The sequence below is a fragment of the Danio aesculapii genome, chromosome 15, assembly GCF_903798145.1.
Source record: "Danio aesculapii chromosome 15, fDanAes4.1, whole genome shotgun sequence".
Lineage (NCBI taxonomy): Eukaryota > Metazoa > Chordata > Actinopteri > Cypriniformes > Danionidae > Danio > Danio aesculapii.
In genome coordinates this window covers 23,035,620-23,054,556 of record NC_079449.1, presented here as the reverse complement: position 1 = coordinate 23,054,556, position 18,937 = coordinate 23,035,620, and the positions used below count along the sequence as shown (strand labels likewise).

The following is an 18,937-nucleotide window of genomic DNA, read 5'->3' as shown; positions in this document are numbered from 1 at the left end:
TAAAGACTTGTGTACGCCTTTAAGCTTCTCTCCTGACGTTGAAAATAGTTGGCAGAATCGTAGAAAAGCTGAATTAAGATCGCGTGTAGGGTCGAATCGGGATCGCAATCTTTTTTTAAATTAATCGTGCAGCCCTAAACATGTCAGACTGAATAATTCAAATGAATCATTGACTCCTGCGGTCTTCATTAGTTTCAAAAACACCGATTTCCTTACAATTTAAAATGGAATCTTTGAATATTCTTTCTGCTTGATATACTGTTGTCCTAAAAACTTAAAACAAAATGTAAAAAAATACATATACAGTGGGAATGGTACAGCAGAAAATTTTGGTTTTAAAACATTGACTTTTCCAAACCACGGTAAACCTTAAATCGGTTATCGTCCCATGCCTAGTTTCAACTAAAAATCTTCATTAAACATTGCACTGATAAACAAAAAAAGTCACCTAGATCTTGAATGACTTGCGGGTGAATTCATTCTCTTCAAATCTTATTTTTTTCGGGTGAACTATCACTTTAATAACTATGTTGTCATAGTTACGCAAATGGCCTGCATTCCAACTGTTCATTTTATTAGTAAACAGCATCAAACTATAGGCAGATAGGAATGGCCTCATTCTAAAATAGCGCTTTGTTTGTTGCTGGAGCTGGTTGTGTTCTGGCCAGTGCTCCCCCCTCAGAGCTGCTCAGATGATCGGCTGCACAGACACAATGCTGAGAGCTCAGGGCTGATGATGTCTCAGTCACAAGACCAGCCCGAGCGTCGGCCTCCCACCACACCAGCTGCCTCACACTCTCTCTGCCCACACACACACACTCCAATCACGCCATCCCTTTCACCTTTACAAAACGCAGGAGCTGCCAGACACTAACTTTGAAAAGGCTCCTGGTGGGCCACATATTGCACTATTTAGGATGACAGGCAATTTGAAAGGCTATTTGATTGAACTTGAATTTATATTCCTTTTCATATGCATTTATACAGCAGTTCTTTCCGGTTCTCAGCACAGCTGTGACTACAGCACTCCGTAGTGCTGAAATATAGCCATATCCCACTGCTACTTGTGTATCTTGCTCATAGATAGGTAGATAAAACGATAGAATGATCAATAGATAGAAAGAACAATAGGAGGACTGACAGACAGACAAATAGACAAACGGATGGATGGATGGATGGATGGGTGGATGGATAGACGTAATGATAGAAAGACAGATAAATAGATAATCAATAGAGAGAAAGAATGATAAAATAATAGAATAGAGCGATAGCTAGAATGATAGATAGATAGAAGGATAGAACAATTGATTGAACAATTAAAATGATAGATAGATAGATAGATAGATAGATAGATAGATAGATAGATAGATAGATAGATAGATAGATAGATAGATAGATAGATAGATAGATAGATAGATAGATAGATAGATAGATAGGTAGATAGGTAGATAGAACGATATAGAAAGAATGATAGAACAGACAGACAGACAGACAGACAGACAGACAGACAGACAGGAAAAATGATAGAACGATATAGAAAGAATGATAGAACAGACAGACAGACAGACAGACAGACAGGAAAATGATAGAACGATATAGAAAGAATGATAGAACGACAGACAGACAGACAGACAGACAGACAGACAGACAGACAGACAGACAGACAGACAGATAGATAGATAGATAGATAGGAAAAATGATAGAACGATATAGAAAGAATGATAGAACAGACAGACAGACAGAACGATAGATAGGAAAATGATAGAACGATATAGAAAGAATGACAGACAGACAGACAGACAGAGACAGACAGATAGACAGATAGACAGATAGATAGATAGATAGATAGATAGATAGATAGATAGATAGATAGATAGATAGATAGATAGATAGATAGATAGATAGATAGATAGATAAAGACGTTTATGTATTGTGTGAAGTAGATGGAGCTGCGGGACCCGACAAGATTTCTTCGTTGCCGTCTATGTGTGTGTGCAAATGAGAGAGAGAGAGAGAGAGAGCGTGATGCTGTGCGTTGCTAGCTTGGTGGTGCTGTCTATGTGTAGGTGTATGTGTGTGAATGAGAGAGAGCGGGATGCTGTGTGTCGCTTGCTTGGTGCTGTGTGTCTATGTGTGTGTGTTTTTGGTTTTGCTCATCTGCGAACACCACCATTAACTTTGAGGAAATTATTACAGTTATGATCATGTGACCCTGGGTGGCACATTCTTGAGTAGGCTACTGACGCTCCAACTGATTGGCCGCAGATTAGTATCGGCTGATAAATCACTGTATTATTCAATTAATAACTTGAAGCAAAGATGCAACTAGAATGAACAAAAATGCCCTTCACAGCTTTAAGTGGGCAAAAAAATGCTCCTGTACAGTTAGACAAACATTTGCTGCTGTTGCAATTGCAGTCAAATGTAAAAATGTGACAATCTGTGGCTTTACATTCAGATTCTATATGTTTATATGGATTTTTTTGAAGCAGTAAAACACAATTCTGTTGTCAGCGCGCAGAGACAGATTCACTGACTGAATTCAGCGTGCTTGCATATTTTCTCATTATCAGTGCTGAAGTGATCATATTAATTTCACTGTTTCAGTGATTATAATAGAGAGTTTGTTTGCCATCATCCTAAACCAACTTGATCCTCTGTGTAGCCAGAATATACATGGCAGAAAAAAGAAAATCAAACCATGTTTCTGGTTATTTCTGTTGTCACATGTTAGACAGCGTTTTATTATTGACCTTATTCTTCAATGCGGAAGTGTGCGCGTTTTTGCGATTGTTTTAGAACCTCCGATTCAGCTGCCCATGGGAGAAATGACTAGGAATAATAAACGGCAAAAAACGGTCACACTACTTACTATACAAACAAGTGTTTGCATGACAATACAGACAAAGTAGAATAATATAATAAGAAAATATCAGTTTGCAACACCAAGCAGCAAAACGAGCTGTTTTTAACGTTTAAAAATGAATGGAAGTGAATGAGACCGGAAGTTGAGTTAAAAAAATTCAAATGGCTGCGCCCACTCGTACGCGGAGAATAAGGTGAATAGGTCGCTGTTAAGTTCAGTTTGACATTGTCTTAATAAGACTTCAATAAGAAAAGCAATCTTATATGGAAGGGTTGCATGATATTGGAAAAATATGTGATATTGATGTTGAATATAGCGATAATGACATTTCTTGCAATATAACTTTCCGTAAAGAAATATGTGTAATGATCATACTAAAATATTTCAACTCAAGCATGTAAAATATTAAACATACTATATATATACTTTTTTTTTAATGTATTTGGAGGCAACAAAAAAGGTCAATGACGGTGTAAACATTTTGACTTCGAAACACTATTGAATGATTAAAAACACTGGCAGATATACAGGCCATAAATAATAGGTATGTAGTGGAAATACTAATATCTGTTCAGCATCCACATAAATTAAATAATTAAGCAATAACATGTAAACATTATCAACATTATCAGCATGAGCTGACGTACTCATTATCAACATGTAAACATTATTATGCATGAAGGGATGCAACAATATCAATATGCAGTTGATCGCGTGCTTCTGCATCTAGAAATCTGATATACGGCAATAGATAAATCTCAAATTTAAAAGACAAGTTTGTGTTTGATTCAACAGACATTAAAATATATGTCATACATGTACACTCCATTACTCCATTGAGAACTAGAACACAAAAAGTTACGTGCACCGCTGGTGATATCTTTTGTATTTCTTATAAACTCATGACTGTAAGCTGTAACACAGGTGGCATAACTTTGTTTTCATTTACTGCAAATTGCAATAGTTCCATTTTTTGCAACAGAAACACGGTGTTGCTGGAGCTTTACAATTCATTACCCTTTGATTAATTAAAATGCAGGTAATAGTGAAATCAGTCAATCACTGCATCCCTATAATATGTAAACATTGAATAAAAACCTGTAAAGTAAGTTTTTGCACAAAGCTCCCTGTGGTTGTGTTCCAGATGACTGTGGAGATTAGTTGTGTTTCCTCTCGACATGACCGAGGTTTGTGACATGTCTGTGGTTGTGTTTGTGACATATCTTCTAGTTTAAAGTTAAAATATTGCCATATTTCAGACGTACAGTTCTTTTTAGGCACCGTTTCTACGCTGCTGTTATTTTCTGCTACTCCTGACATTTTCACTCTCTGCTCTAAGGCACCAGGTTTTCCTACATCGGAGGCAGGTATAAGAATATTAAGGACCCATCTGATTGGTCAAAAAGGGACAATCTCTGCATGCCACACAAACGCTTGGCACATAAAATAAATGTTAATCATTTCATTTCTCTGTACTGCAATTCTTTATCACAAATACTATTATTGTGATAATGATCATTTTTCGATATATGGCGCTGTCCTATTGTATGGATAGTTTTTAAATGCCTATTTAAATTTTCATTGCAAAAATGTATATTTGTTGAACATATTTAAAACAATGCCATATACAACAGCACATATATATATATATATACAGATTTAAATACTTGGCATATTTGTTTGACATTTGTGAATCCCACAATCGCGTTCAGATCCATGATCGCCTGAATGAGGTGGTCTCGACTCGATTGAAATGAACTTTAGAGCAGATCGATTGTAGCGAGAAAGCAAAAACGATACAACAATACAACGAACCAGGCTATATCACAGTGTTTTATGGTTGTGTAATAGCCATATATAAGGCTGTATGAAAAGAAAATTATGAGTAGGTTAGGATGTCATTACTACAGGCAAATGTGCGTTTCATGTCCAATGAATCTATCGTTCTATCATTCGTTCTATCTATCTACCCATCTATCTATCCATCCATCCATCCATCCATCTATAAATCTATCTATTGTTCTATCATTCTATACATCTATCTATTGTTCTATAATTCATTCTATCATTCTTTCTATCTTTCTATCGATCGTTCCACTCTTCTTATTATCTATCGTTCTATACATCTATATATTGTTCTATCATTCTTTCTATACATCTATCTATACATCTATCGTTCTATACATCTATCTATTGTTTTATACATCTATCTATCTATCTATCTATCTATCTATCTATCTATCATTTGTTCCATCTGTCGTTCTATCATTCTATCTATCTATATCCATCCATCCATCATTTTATCATTTGTTCTATCATTCTATCAATCTATATCCATCCATCCATGATTCTATCATTTGTTCTATCATTCTATCAATCTATATCCATCCATCCATCCATCCATCCATCTATCTATCTATAATGGCTGTATTCCATTTCCATATCTCAAATTAACATTTAAATGACTGATCTGCATCCAATTATCAATTAGCAAGCTCAATTCATATTCACTGACATAGAACTGAAAAACAAATAGCAGAGATGCGTATCAATCATGCTAGCTGCCAGAAGCTTAGCATGTGACAGTCAATTCTTTGAAAGGCAGAATGAGATGACATCCCATCATGCCATTCAACAGACGCAGACACACACACACACAGAAGGAATGTGGCAGGACAGGACGACACAACAGGAGGGCAGGAACTGCCTACATGATGTCGCTCTCTTTCACGGTTTCTCCATTTCCTCTTCACTCAGCTCTAGTGCTAATAGCACTTCAAATATCCCATCAACCAGTTCTAATCAGTGCTAACCAGTGCTGATCAGCTCTTTAACTCAGCATCAACATTCTACACTCTTTCACTTATTTCCCTTGGACTTTATCTCAGTTTCCAGTGAACTGACATGTATAAACAAAAAACAACTTTGCTACAGTCAAAGTAAAACCAACAAAATTGAGAAATGCTGAGTTGTTTTCCAGGAATGAAAAACAGAACTGCTGCAGTGATCTAAGTACAAGGAAATAAGCTTTAAATAAATGTAATCGAAAATATTTTATTGATAACACTGAATGTCACTGGCTGCACACAAAAAACATCCAGTTGGAAGTTTTTCACCAAGATATTTAACAATCTACCCCTCTGCTTAATCAAATGTCACAACATCCTTTACATTCAGATTAGGAGGAATGTCTAGGAAACTCCTCTGTCCGAGCAGGGATTTCCCCTGATTTTCCAGACAAACAGCAGCAGAGCTCTGACCCAGCAGAGCTTTAAAGATGCTGCACCGCTGTGTATTTATAAACACTCAGAATGACCTTGTGGGTGATTAGGCCCTGCGTCCTGGCTGCACCTGTGGAGATCACTTCATGTAGGAATAGTGCCACGGGCATTATTAGCAGTCATTTAGCTTCCAGTTTTTTATACTATTGTTTTAAATAATAAGCAATATAACATTTCTACATTACATTGTGAATAGTTTCTTTTACACAATAAATTAAAGTTTTGGGAATGGATTCTCTGTAAAAGTTGGATTTATTTATAATTACTGTCTAATATATATATATATATATATATATATATATATATATATATATATATATATATATATATATATATATATATATATATATATATATATATATATATATTACTGTCTATAATATATATTACTGTGTAATATATAATATATATATACTTATACACACTTCCATGGCACAGGCCAAACAATAACTAAGTTGCAATTTCGTAGGAATATTTCATTTCATTTCGCCAGTGCAAATCTGATCTACTAGACCATAAAATATAAATTAAAATTCTTAATGGAATACATGCTTTCATTTTTGACAAATGCAATAAAATATGACAAATATAAATACATTATACATTTTTGAATATAAATATAATAGCCAGCAATAATAGTAATTATAATGACAATAATTATGATAATAATTGCAAAAGTAATTTTAGAAATGCACATATTGAATGTAATGTAATGTGTTTTTTTTATTTATTGCCATGTCAGCAACGAAGGCAAGAACATTTCAATATTAAATATACAATAATTTTTTTTTTTTTTTTAAATCAACAAACAAATGAATGCATAAATGAAATAAGATTTAGCGCTAATACATGATAAAATTCTAAAATATTCCTAGTGTTACTTTGCTAAAAATGTCCTTAAGAGAGTTCATTTCATAAAAAATGTCTGAGATTTCAGGTTGTATTTCATACAGTTTATAATTTTTCAATGCTACACATATTGAATAACCATTACAATTCTGCTAACCTGTCACTATAATATAATATATAATAAATAAAATCCCATGCAACTAACTAAATGCAATTAATGTGATAGTTGGATTCCATTTTGTATCATATTTCTTTATAATAAAATACATATTTTTGGGAGAAATATATATTTTTATATACTAATAGGGCGATGCAGTGGCGCAGTAGGTAGTGCTGTTGCCTCACAGCAAGAAGGTCGCTGGTTCGAGCCTCGGCTGGGTCAGTTGGCGTTACTGTGTGGAGTTTGCATGTTCTCCCTGCGTTTGCATGGGTTTTCTCCGGGTGCTCCGGTGCCCCACAGTCCAAAGAGATGTGGTATAGGTGAATTGGGCAAGCTAAATTGTCCGTAGTGTATGAGTGTGAATGAGTGTATGGATGTTTCCCAGAGATGGGTTGCGGCTGGACGGGCATCGCTGCGTAAAACATATGCTGGATAAGTTGGCGGTCCATTCCGCTGTGGCGACCCTGGATTAATAAAGGGACTAAGCCGAAAAAAAAAAGAATGAATAATATATAATATTAAATCATATAATAATAATAATAATAATAATAATAATAATAATAATAATAATAATAATAATGGGATGACACGGTGGCTCAGTGGTTAGCACTGTCAGTCACCTCACAGCAAGAATGTTGCTAGTTCCACACACATACACTACAGCCTGATTCACCCCTGATGAATAAATGGACTAAGCCAAAGGAAAATCAATGAATAAATAGTAATAATAATAACAATAATGATGGATTATTATTATTATTATTATACAAGGGCAAAATAACTATTGTAAAGCTCTTTAATAATCATAATTAATTACTAGAGAGGCTAAATTCAAAGCTGTTCAGGTATAGATTTAGATTTCGTGACATTACTTGAGCCTGTCACAGTCCTGCAAGACAGACAGATACGTGGAAAGCATAAAAACGGATCGAGCAAACTTGTGTTAGTCACTTGATGACATCAATGATAATCAGAGGTCTGATATCAGATGGACGTGGGAGTGGAGACCCCGAGGGCTCAGTGTAACGGATGCTGCACGGAGAGCACAGAGGCCCTGATTTAAAAGGCAGCAATGAGGTCACAGAAAGACAATCACGGTGGAGAAAGCAGGCAGTATGTCTCAACAACAGAGCCACTGTTCAGCTTCTTGTTCTCATACCACCAGTTTGCATGTTTATGAGCAATGCAAAGCCATAAACAAATGCAGCGGAGCTTCATTGCATTACAATCACAGCAATCATTTCCACTGAGCCAGAGCATCAATAAAGAGGCAGGAAATGCCATACAAGATGCAATAAGCAATGATAGGATATTTATGAATCATCTCATCTATAACAATAACGCCAGCATCACATTGACAGAGAGACATCATGGAAACATAAATGTAAACAGCAGGTCCATCCATCATTATCATTCAGTCTTTACATCTCAACAACACAAATACATTTCATTAAACTGCTGTTTGCATAGACACATTGTCTACAGAGCCCTCTCACTTTACAGGAACAGCAAGTTTTAAAGTATTTCAGACCATAGTAAATGCACACGTTAATGTATGTAATCATAATTGACAGCCCAGACAAGTTATGTGTGTGGGTGACATTCATATTACACGAAGACCTCACACCCAAGAGCAAAAAGCCCAACACAAACATGTGCCTTTCTACGTGATGGTCTATTAACAGCTTCATTACCTGCAGCCAAACTTCAATGACTTTTGGTGGAAACTAACAAACTTTGTTCAGTTTTTTTTCCTGTTAAATCCCTGATATGGGTTTCAACAAACGGGCAAACATTTAACATACGTCTTATCTTGTGTTAAAAATCAAGAAGTGTTTATTTTGACAAGAACTCAAGTTAGCTGAGCAGCTAACAGCTCACTTACCCTCCCAACAGGCCAGGATGAGCAGCCAGCCCGAGAAAACTCCTCCGACCACAACAACAACAAACCCGGAGGACCGAAACACGCCTGCCGACTTAAAACGAGTCACAAAAAAACTTATCGATCGCTGTCAAGCATGAGTGTCTGCTGGAGAAACTCCTGCAGCCCGGTGCTGGTTAACGGTGGCCCAGCAGCGCTCCACTCTCCCGGGCTACTGCTGCTGCTAAAGATGGCGTCCGAGAACGATCCACTCCCTGACGGCTTAAAAACAGAGAGAAACACGGCCCTTTTACACACCGAAGGCGAGACCACACCTCAGATTCGCTCCGAAATGCTTAGGACTGCTGTTTTTTGCACCCGTCTGTTCGGGCTGTAGGGCGATGATCATGTTGTGGTGGTGGCTGTGATTTTTCTCTCTCTGCCCTCCTCTACTGATGTCCGAATCGTTCCATTGAACTGAATCATTTCCATTGACTCGTTCGAGCCGATTCGCTTGTGAATCCCATCAAGGTTTCTTCTGTCAAGTTTACTCAAACTTCTTCAACATTTTAATATTCAGTCTTTGAAATTCTTTCACTTCAGCAAAAACCTGCAGTGTTTCTTTTTAAATTGACCAACGTATTACAAATTTATATATTAAAAAGTAGGTTAAGTTTCTAGTAGCAGATCAAAGCGAGAATATTAGGGGTTACCGTATACGCATTTTTAATTTTTTATACCTACTGTCTTTTATCATTTTATTTAAACATTATTCAAAATAGGTTCTGTTGTATTAAAACAGAAAAATAAATGTAGAAAAAACTCATAATAGCCATGTGGAGTTTAGTTCCAACCCTGTTCAACCAAGCTTGAAGGAGTCAATAGTTTGATCAGGTGTATTTGATTACAGTTAAAGCTAAACTATGCAGAGCTGTGGCCCTCCAGGAACTGAGATTGACAGGTTTAGAATCACTTCAGGGTGAGTGAATTAACTTTTCATTCATTCATTCATTCATTCATTCATTCATTCATTCATTCAATCATTTTCCTTGGTCCTGGAGGGCCAGTGTCCTGCATATTTTAGTTCCAACCACAATTAAACACACTTGAACCAGCTAATCAAGCTCTTTCTCCGTGTACTAGAAACTTCCTGCCAGGTTAAAGAAAGTTGGCGCCAAACTGTGCAGGACAGCTGCCCTTCAGGACCGAGTTTGGACACCCTTGGCTTTATCAGGGGTCGCCACAGCGGAATAAACCGGCAACTACTTTGCCGCAACCCGACACTGGGAAATTAATAAATTTTTTGTACTTTAATTTTTACATTTCAAGGAAGTAACCAACAACGATACATCACTGGATACATCACATAATAAAACAAAACTTGTGCAATTAGCATAAACTGATAAACAAGTGGTGTTTTCTTTTTAAATGTGCTGTGCGAGTGCTTCTAGTGTGGCGACTCTTATGATTCTGTGATTCAAATTTTTTAACCGGTTCACAGAGTGAGTCGATTCTCTAAAAAGAATCGGCCAGTGCTCCCCTCCTCCTCTCGTCCTGGTTCCTGGAACGCCTGTTCCGCCCTCCCAATGTGGGAAACTCCCACCGTCCCCAAGAGATGGAGCATTAAACCCCTATAATAAACAGCTACAGCTTTCATATAAATATGTCCTTTATCAATTTTCAAAACTCTGTTTCTGGGGCTGCCAAAATCATGAAAAATCATGAGTTCTGTCATGGACTTAGATTCTTATTTTCTTAGAGAAGTATCAAGACATATCACACACTGATTCATTTTAATGTTAATTGCAGCATGAAGAGGTAAACACAGATGAAATCTGAGGGAAATGTAATGGAACGTGATTCCTGGAAATTTATGTGCCGCAGTGCAACTTCAGCATTATGACTGTGATTATGTTTGCCGGAATTTTATCATGTTATCAGTTTGGCAAAAGTATTTCAGAAATACAGTATGTTAAGGATATTTTAAAAATGCTGATTATGATACTCTTATATACTAAACTGATAACTTCTAAAGGAATAATTCTATTGCGCAATGATGATGATGATGATGATGCTTTCTCAGAGAAATGTAAATGATCATAATCCATTTCCCCTATGCATCTCAAGTCTGAAGTTTGAAAAACAAACCTTTCTCACACAGATGCACTTGAAGATAACTAGGACAAGCAGAGCAGAACTCATAAAAATCAAATGAAAAGGATTACAGCTCGTCTATGTTAAAGCATAATCCCAGTCTTATACACCCTCTATAACATATTTCACCACATTAAAGCCTAAATATGCACAGAGCTGTGGGTTTTCTTGGTTTTGTGCAATATTGGTAATCATCACATTTATGGATCACTAAGAGGTTAAAGCTGATCCCTGGGCAAAATTATTACAGTCATGTCAACAAGCCTGCAAGCGACCAATTGGTAAACAGAGCAGAGAACCGGAGCTCTGGGTTGGTTCTGAAGCAACAGTCTCTCTCAGCCAATCAGAGCGCAGGATGCTGTCACTGTATCCAGGCGAACAGAGGGTTTGAGACTGTTTTATGAATGGGATTTAAAGAGCCATGCTTCATCCTGTCCATGTCATTAGAGAGACACTGGTGTGTTATTAATATGAGCAAAAAACAACCAAGAATTCTCTAAGGACTAAATGACCCGTTTTGACATCTTGCTAAAAATGGTTTGTATGAACTCTTGGTCGTTTTGAATGTTTAGAGAGCCAAAAGAAGCTCTGTTGGGAATAATTTATGATTTCCTCTATCTGTAATTTAATTTTGAAATGGACCACGACATTGAACAGTGGACAGATTTCTTTGTTTCATTCATTCATTCATTCATTCATTTTCTTTTCGGCTTAGTCCCTTTATTCATCAGGGGTTGCTACAGCGGAATGAACTGCCAAGTTTTACACAGTAAATGCCCTTACAGCCGCAACCCAGCACTGGGAATCACTCATACACTCTCGCATTCACACACATACATTACAGCCAATTTAGTTTATTCAATTTACCTATAGTGCATGTCTTTGGACTGTGGATGAAACCGGAGCACCAGGAGGAAACCCACACCAACATGTGGAGAACAACAAACTCACAGAAATGCCAACTAACCCACTCAGGGCTTAAACCAGCGATCTTCGTGCTGTGAGGCGACAGTGCTACCCACTAAGCCACTGTGTTACCCTTGTTTTCTAAAATTTGGGGAATTTTAAAGTTCAAAAGTTCTAAATTTTTTTTAAATGCAAGAAGTGTGGTATGTCTAATATGATACACTCACAATCATAAATCAGTAAGCATGATGAAATTAAATTTCTGGGAAGATAAGAGAAAATACATGAATCAAGCTCTGTGTTGAGCTTAAATGTGAAGTGAATGTGCTTCATCTACCTCAGGATGTCTGGAGAAAATAACCCCAAAACAACCCCATGTAAAATCTAGCCTTATCTAAAAAGTTTTGTGCAACAAAAGCTATATATCCTCCTGAAAGTATTAAAATGTTATTATTAATGAAAAATAATTGAACTTTAAAATGTAACTTAATATGAAACTACCACTTTATATTAACAGTTGTGCTTTACAAACTTTACAATTTAACCAATTTAAACAGATAGTACAGCCAAATTAACAAATGTGTCATAATTTACCCACTTGGCAAAGAATTCTAGTCCAGATTTGGTATAAAGGTGGCACAGCAGGCATTCATCCGACATTGGCATATAGCATGTGGGCCAAACACAGCCTGGTTTTGGCAGAGGTGGCACCATCTTTAAGGCGCCACACAAGACTTGGGCCAGATGTCTAAGGTAGCCTAGTATTTGACCTAGATGTTAATGAAAATGTGGGCCTGATACGTTTGGCCTATCTTGATCCACGTTTAAAATACATTTTAATGGGCTATATGCACACAGACTTTTAATTTTCAGCCAGGCAGCCCAAGGGCTTCCGGTGAGCTGTCTTTCCATTACAAAAATGTCACGTTTAAGATGTGATTTTTAAAAAAATCAGCGATTTTCACTGCCTGTTTGATATACGATATGAAGTGGGTATGAAGAAGCACTGCATTAATATCCATCATGCTGTAAAAACAACCGTGTGAAATTGAAAATAGTCACATTAAGCTTTCGGAAGTTTATCGTTGGCTTTAAAACTCTAGCTGTGCATAGAGCCCATTATTTTTGAGTAAAGATAAAACAATTGACCAATCAGGTCGCATCAAGAAAAACCACGCCCAAAGCGCACCTAAACTGCAATGCTACATGTGTTTATCAGTTTCATTGCAGTCGTGACACACCAACATATCTGGCCCAGTTATGGTTTATTTACTTAACTGAGACTTGGCCCAGATATGGTCCATGATTGGCCCTTGTCTGGAAGCCAGACTTGGTCCAGTCATGTACCATAATTCACTGTGGCATCTGGGCCAAGCAAACGCTGATTTTGTGGGCCAGAGACACTTTGCTATGTGGGTACTGACCCTTGAGTAAATAATAATAAACAATATGGAGGTCAGCATATTTACCAAGCAAACATTCATTTATTTTCTTTTCAGCTTAGTCCCTTTATTAATCCAGGGTTGCCACAGCAGAATGAACCACCAACTTATCCAGCATGTTTTTACACATGTCTTCCAGCCACAACCCATCTCTGGGAAACAACCAAACACTCATTCACTATGGTGAATTTAGCTTACCGCAGGTCTTTGGACTGTGGGGGAAACCGGAGCACCCGGAGAAAACCCACACGAACTCCACACAGAAACACCAACTGACCCAGCCGAGGCTCGAACCAGCGACATTCTGGCTGTGAGGCGACAGCACTACCTACTGCGCCACTGCGTTGCCCACCAAAGACACTCTTTGTAATGCTTTCACTGCTGGGTGTCATCTTTAAAATGATCAACCAAAATATGCATAAATTAGCTACACCCATTTATGATTGGATAGTTCATTTTTATGTCTATGTTCAAAAAACTGTTCAGAATTAAATTGTTAAATAAAGTGTATATTATATTTATATATATATTAATAGAATAGTAAAATAATATAAACTCTGACTGTTGAGAAGTATTCAACTAAGTTTGCCAGTTTAAAGGTGATGATCACTGTGGTGCATCGATTAGAATGCATGAGACGAGGTAAATAAATAATGTTGCTTTATTCCACACTGGTGAATAGAGATGTGGTTTCTACAAAAAAGGAATAACAATAAACAATATTAAATCAAAGTTACATTTGTAATACAACATTAAACATAGTACAGTTGGATCAAATATTATACAGGTAAGTAGTTAGGTGCAAATGGATAATTGTATTAAGATACTGACAGCAGCATAATATGGAGTCCAAATTGCTGCTAACTGGGTGTTTATGACACAAACTGGGTCACATGTTGCATGAGATAGAGACAAAGGCTGAAATAATCATACATACTAACTAACATAATATAAACAGGTTGAAATCGAACAATATACACACAGCTGGTAACTTATTAACTTCAATAACGACGTGAGTATCAAATTAGCGGCAGCTAATTATTGCTGCGTCATCTCAAATCACGGCGATCACAGAACGTCGAATTAATGCTGGTAAACAGCATAAAAACTCTTCTAACATACTCCTTAAGTCTCAGTAAACATACAGTACGTGAACATTTATGTACTCACGGTTTAAAACACGCACAAATCCACCAAACAACGCTAATTAGCAACACACAACTTCTCTGCCCGTGGCTTCACTCCGACTGCATTGTTCTCTCGTGTGCTCGCGTGCACGTCTTTCAAAGGCACATAGAATAAGTAGTCCAATAGTGACCTCTACAGGACAGGTTGGTGTAATGCTTTATAACAGCCGCCCCCAAATTTGTTGCACAAATTTGCAGTCACTCCAGCAACACTTTCTCTAATCATCGGACACAGTGGGGAGGCGGATCAGCCTGCTAGTCGGCCTGATGTAGGATCGATCCTTCACTTGAACCTCTGCTGTTCGGATTCTCCCGTCCGCTCCTGGGAACACCTTGATGACTCGTCCTATTGGCCATAGTGCTCTGGGCAGTTGAGGGTCCACTATGAGAACTACTGTATCTGGTTGTAGAGGGTTTGTGTCCGTTTGCCATTTTTCTCGTGTTTGCAAGGCAGGTAAGTAATTCTTCAAGAACTGGGACCAGAATCGGTCAGCAAGGACTTGACAGGATCTCCAGCGCCGTCGACTGAGTCCTGCTGAGTCATGGTAAAGTATTTGTGGCAAAGAAGGGTCTAGCCGCCCCATTAGAAGGAGATTTGGGGTTACTGGGTCTGGGTCAGCCACATCAGAAGAGATGTAACCTAACGGCTTGGAATTCAAGATTCCTTCAATTTCAATCAAGATGGTGTTAAGCATCTCTTCTGTCACCGACTGAGCATTGAGCGTGGCATATAATGCTGTCTTTATGGATCGGATTTCCCTTTCCCAGGAACCTCCGAAGTGCGGGGCGTTAGGGGGGTTAAATATAAACTTGATCTGATGCTCTGCCAGGAGCGTTTGAAGGGAAGGGTGCATGTCTTTGAAGGAATCACTGAGTTCTCGCTCACCTCCTTTGAAATTAGTGCCTTGGTCAGACAGTACTTCAGCGGGCTTGCCTCTGCGAGAAATAAACCTTCTTAAGGACATCAGGAACGAATCTGTGTCAAGACTGGTTAGGATTTCGATGTGCACTGCCCTTGTCGTCAAGCATTTAAATAGGATCCCCCATCTCTTTTCATTACGGCGGCCTATTTTTACAAGAAAGGGGCCAAAGCAGTCCATTCCTGTTGAAAAGAAGGGGGGACTGTGGAGGCGCAGGCGTGCAGGAGGTAAGTCTGCCATGCGAGGAACCACTGGCTGAGCTCTCCATTTTTGACATTCCACACAGCCACGTTGCTCCTTTCGAACTGCCTCGCGGCCACGCAGTATCCAGTACTTGCGTCTTAACTCCCCAAACAGTCTTTCCGAGCCAGGGTGCTTTAGGTTACTGTCAACATGTCTGATGAGCATCTTAGTCACTGGGTGCTTTGGATCCAATACAACCGGATGAGCAGTTTCTAGTTCTAACTGGTTGCATCTGCGTAGTCTGCCACCAACGCGAATGATGTTCATCTCTTCATCAAGTTCAGGTGCTAACATAGCTAGGCGACTTGATGCTGGCACTGGTTTACCAGCAGTAAGAGACTGAGTCTCCTCCGGGAAACTCTCTTTCTGGGCAGCTCTGAAAATCTCTAATTCTGCCATCTGGTAGGTTTCTGCGGTAGGGCCTGGAGAGTCAGATGGGGTCGCCTCATGTAGATACTGTGCAGTTGCTTTCAACAAGTCATTAAAGCAGTGAAAGTCTTTGGGGTCAGGATAACCAGGGTTAAGGGTGTTTGTAACAATATTTAAGCAGGAAGCAGGTTTACGTAACTCTTCTGAATCTTCCTCTTTGGGGCCGACTGGGATATTAGGCCAGTATTTGGGTGAAAGCCACAGAAAGGGAGGTCCCTTGACCCATCGATTCTCACCTGTCAGTTCCAACAGAGTTTTCCCCCTTGTGATGTCATCAGCTGGGTTATTTAGGGAGTCAACATAGTGCCAGTTTGTGCTATCAGTTAGATCCTGAATTTCGGCGACTCTTGTCCCGACAAAAACCTTGAACCGGCAGGAATCAGAGTGAATCCAAGTAAGGACTGTGGTTGAGTCGGTCCATAGTGTGATCCGATCAATGTTTAGGGTCAGTTCTCTTTGTAGCAGATGTGCAAGTTGGGCGCCAGTGAGGGCGGCACACAGCTCCAGCCTTGGCACTGATAGCTGCTTCTTAGGAGCTACCCGTGATCTTGAAGTAATGAAGGCTACTTCTACTTGACCATGTGGATCTTCAGTGCGCAGGTATCCAACACACCCATAAGCCCGTTCTGACGCATCACAGAAGATATGCACTTCTCTTGTACAACTGGGGTGGTCTAGGTGAGGTTTTGTGTAACATCGGGGCAAGCTCAGTTTCTCCAGATGAGGCAGTTCGCTCTCCCATGCTAACCAAGCTTCCAGTATGTCGCTAGGGAGTAATGGATCATCCCATTCTCTCTGTTTATTCCATAACATCTGCACAATGATTTTGGCTCTTGTGGTGAATGGAATTATGAGTCCAATTGGGTCATATTGGCTGGCCAACACTCTGTAAATGTTCCTCATAGTTGTGGGGCTTGCTTCCCTCAAGTGGGATTTGTATATTAGTGTGTCAGATTTACACCTCCAACGTAATCCCAAGGCAGGTTCCTGCGGGTCCATTTGGCTCTGATTAAGCCATTGCTCACTATCCTGGGAGAGAATTGCTGGAGGAAGGTGTCTTATGACCTCTGGGACATTGGTTGTCCATTGCCTTAACTCAAAACCGCCACCATTGAGTAGTTCTCTCAATTTGTTAACCAATGCTTTGGCCTTTTCTGGTGAAGGGAAGCTTTGGAGCCAATTGTCTACGTAAAAGTGCCTCTCAACTGCGTCACGAACCTCATCGCCTTCCTGACTGTGGTCAGTAATGTGCCTTTGAAGTGCATATGTGGCACAGCATGGGGAACAGGTTGTCCCAAAGGGCAGGACCAGCCATTCATACACGCTAGGTGGGCTGTCTTTGCTCAGGTCACGCCATAGGAACCGTAAGAGGGGTCTGTCCTCAGGGAGGAGTCTCACCTGATGGAACATTCCTTTTATGTCGCTGCTGATGGCTGTGGTATGTTCCCTGAATCTCAACAAGACACCCAATAATGAAGAGCTCAGATTGGGTCCAGGCAGCAGGAGTTTGTTCAGATTATGTCCTTGATGTGTAAAGGAACAGTTGAACACAATTCTAGCCTTCTCATTGTGGGTCACCATGTGATGTGGTATGAACCATGACTCACTAGAGGACTCCCATAAGTCTTGGCTCACTCTTTCAACATATCCTGAGTTTTCAAGTTTTAGAATTTCTGCATTGTACGCTGTGGCGCGATCTGGGTCTTTGAGCAGGCGCTTCTCTGTATTGCGAAGATTGGCAAGGACAGAAGTTGGTGGGGCAAACAAGGTTGGCATGGACTGCACTCTTAGCAAGGGTGTGGCATATCTCTGTACTCCATCTACGTTCACTCTAACAGTCTTGGTCTGCAGGAGATCCATAGCTGCCTGATCCTGTCGAGATCTTGTAACTAGCTTCTCATTTCTGTATGGCAAGACATCAAGCTTCCAAAGATTTTCCACATGATTATGCAGCTCGGCTGATGGCGAGAGTGTAGATGTGAACAAGCATGACTGGGATCCATTGTGTAATGGTAAGTACTTAGTAGGGCCTTGAAGTGTCCAGCCAAGTCTTGTCTTAACAGCAGCTGGTCCCCCTGGAGGTCCCAATCTTACAGGTTGAATTGGAGTTATCAGATGTGGGAAATCTGAACCAATGAGAAGGAGAGGTTTGGCACCTTTTATGTCTGGTAGGGGCAACTTTCGAAGGTGTCTATATTTACACTGCAGTCGTTCAATCGGGTATGTGTGTTCTGCTAGACCTAGCTGATCAGCAGTGAAGGCCCTTATTATCTTATAGACTCTCTCAGGTTGGCTGGCGGGTGAGATAGTGAAGGAAACAGATGAGCCTTGTATCACCCGGAGGTCTTGTCGTACTGTTCTAAGGGTAAGGCTCTCATATTGACCTTGTAATTTCAGCTTCTGTGCTGCTTCTTGAAGGAGAATGGTTCGTTCTGATCCATCATCTAAGACAGCGTATGTTTCCAGGGTATGACTGCCATTACGCAGAAGCACTTTACTGACTTTAAGAAGGACTTGACTGCACCCAGCTTTTCTATCAAGATACAGGATATCAGTGGAAGAGTTAACCAGTCCGCAAGTCGTTTCATCCCTGTGTTTCTCCTCCTTACACAGTTCTCCTGGTTGGGTATTTATTTCGT

At 39.3% G+C, this 18,937-nt stretch overlaps 1 protein-coding gene across 1 annotated transcript in view; it reads right to left on the bottom strand.

Moving 5' to 3' along the window:
* Positions 1 to 9,473, bottom strand: part of taok1a (TAO kinase 1a) — a 38,081-nt gene extending 28,608 nt beyond the window's left edge. The window contains exon 1 of the mRNA XM_056474440.1: positions 9,042 to 9,473. The gene's annotated coding sequence lies outside the window, so the exon portion shown is untranslated. The remainder of the gene's footprint in view (positions 1 to 9,041) is intronic.
* Between the last annotated feature and the right edge of the window lie 9,464 nt (positions 9,474 to 18,937).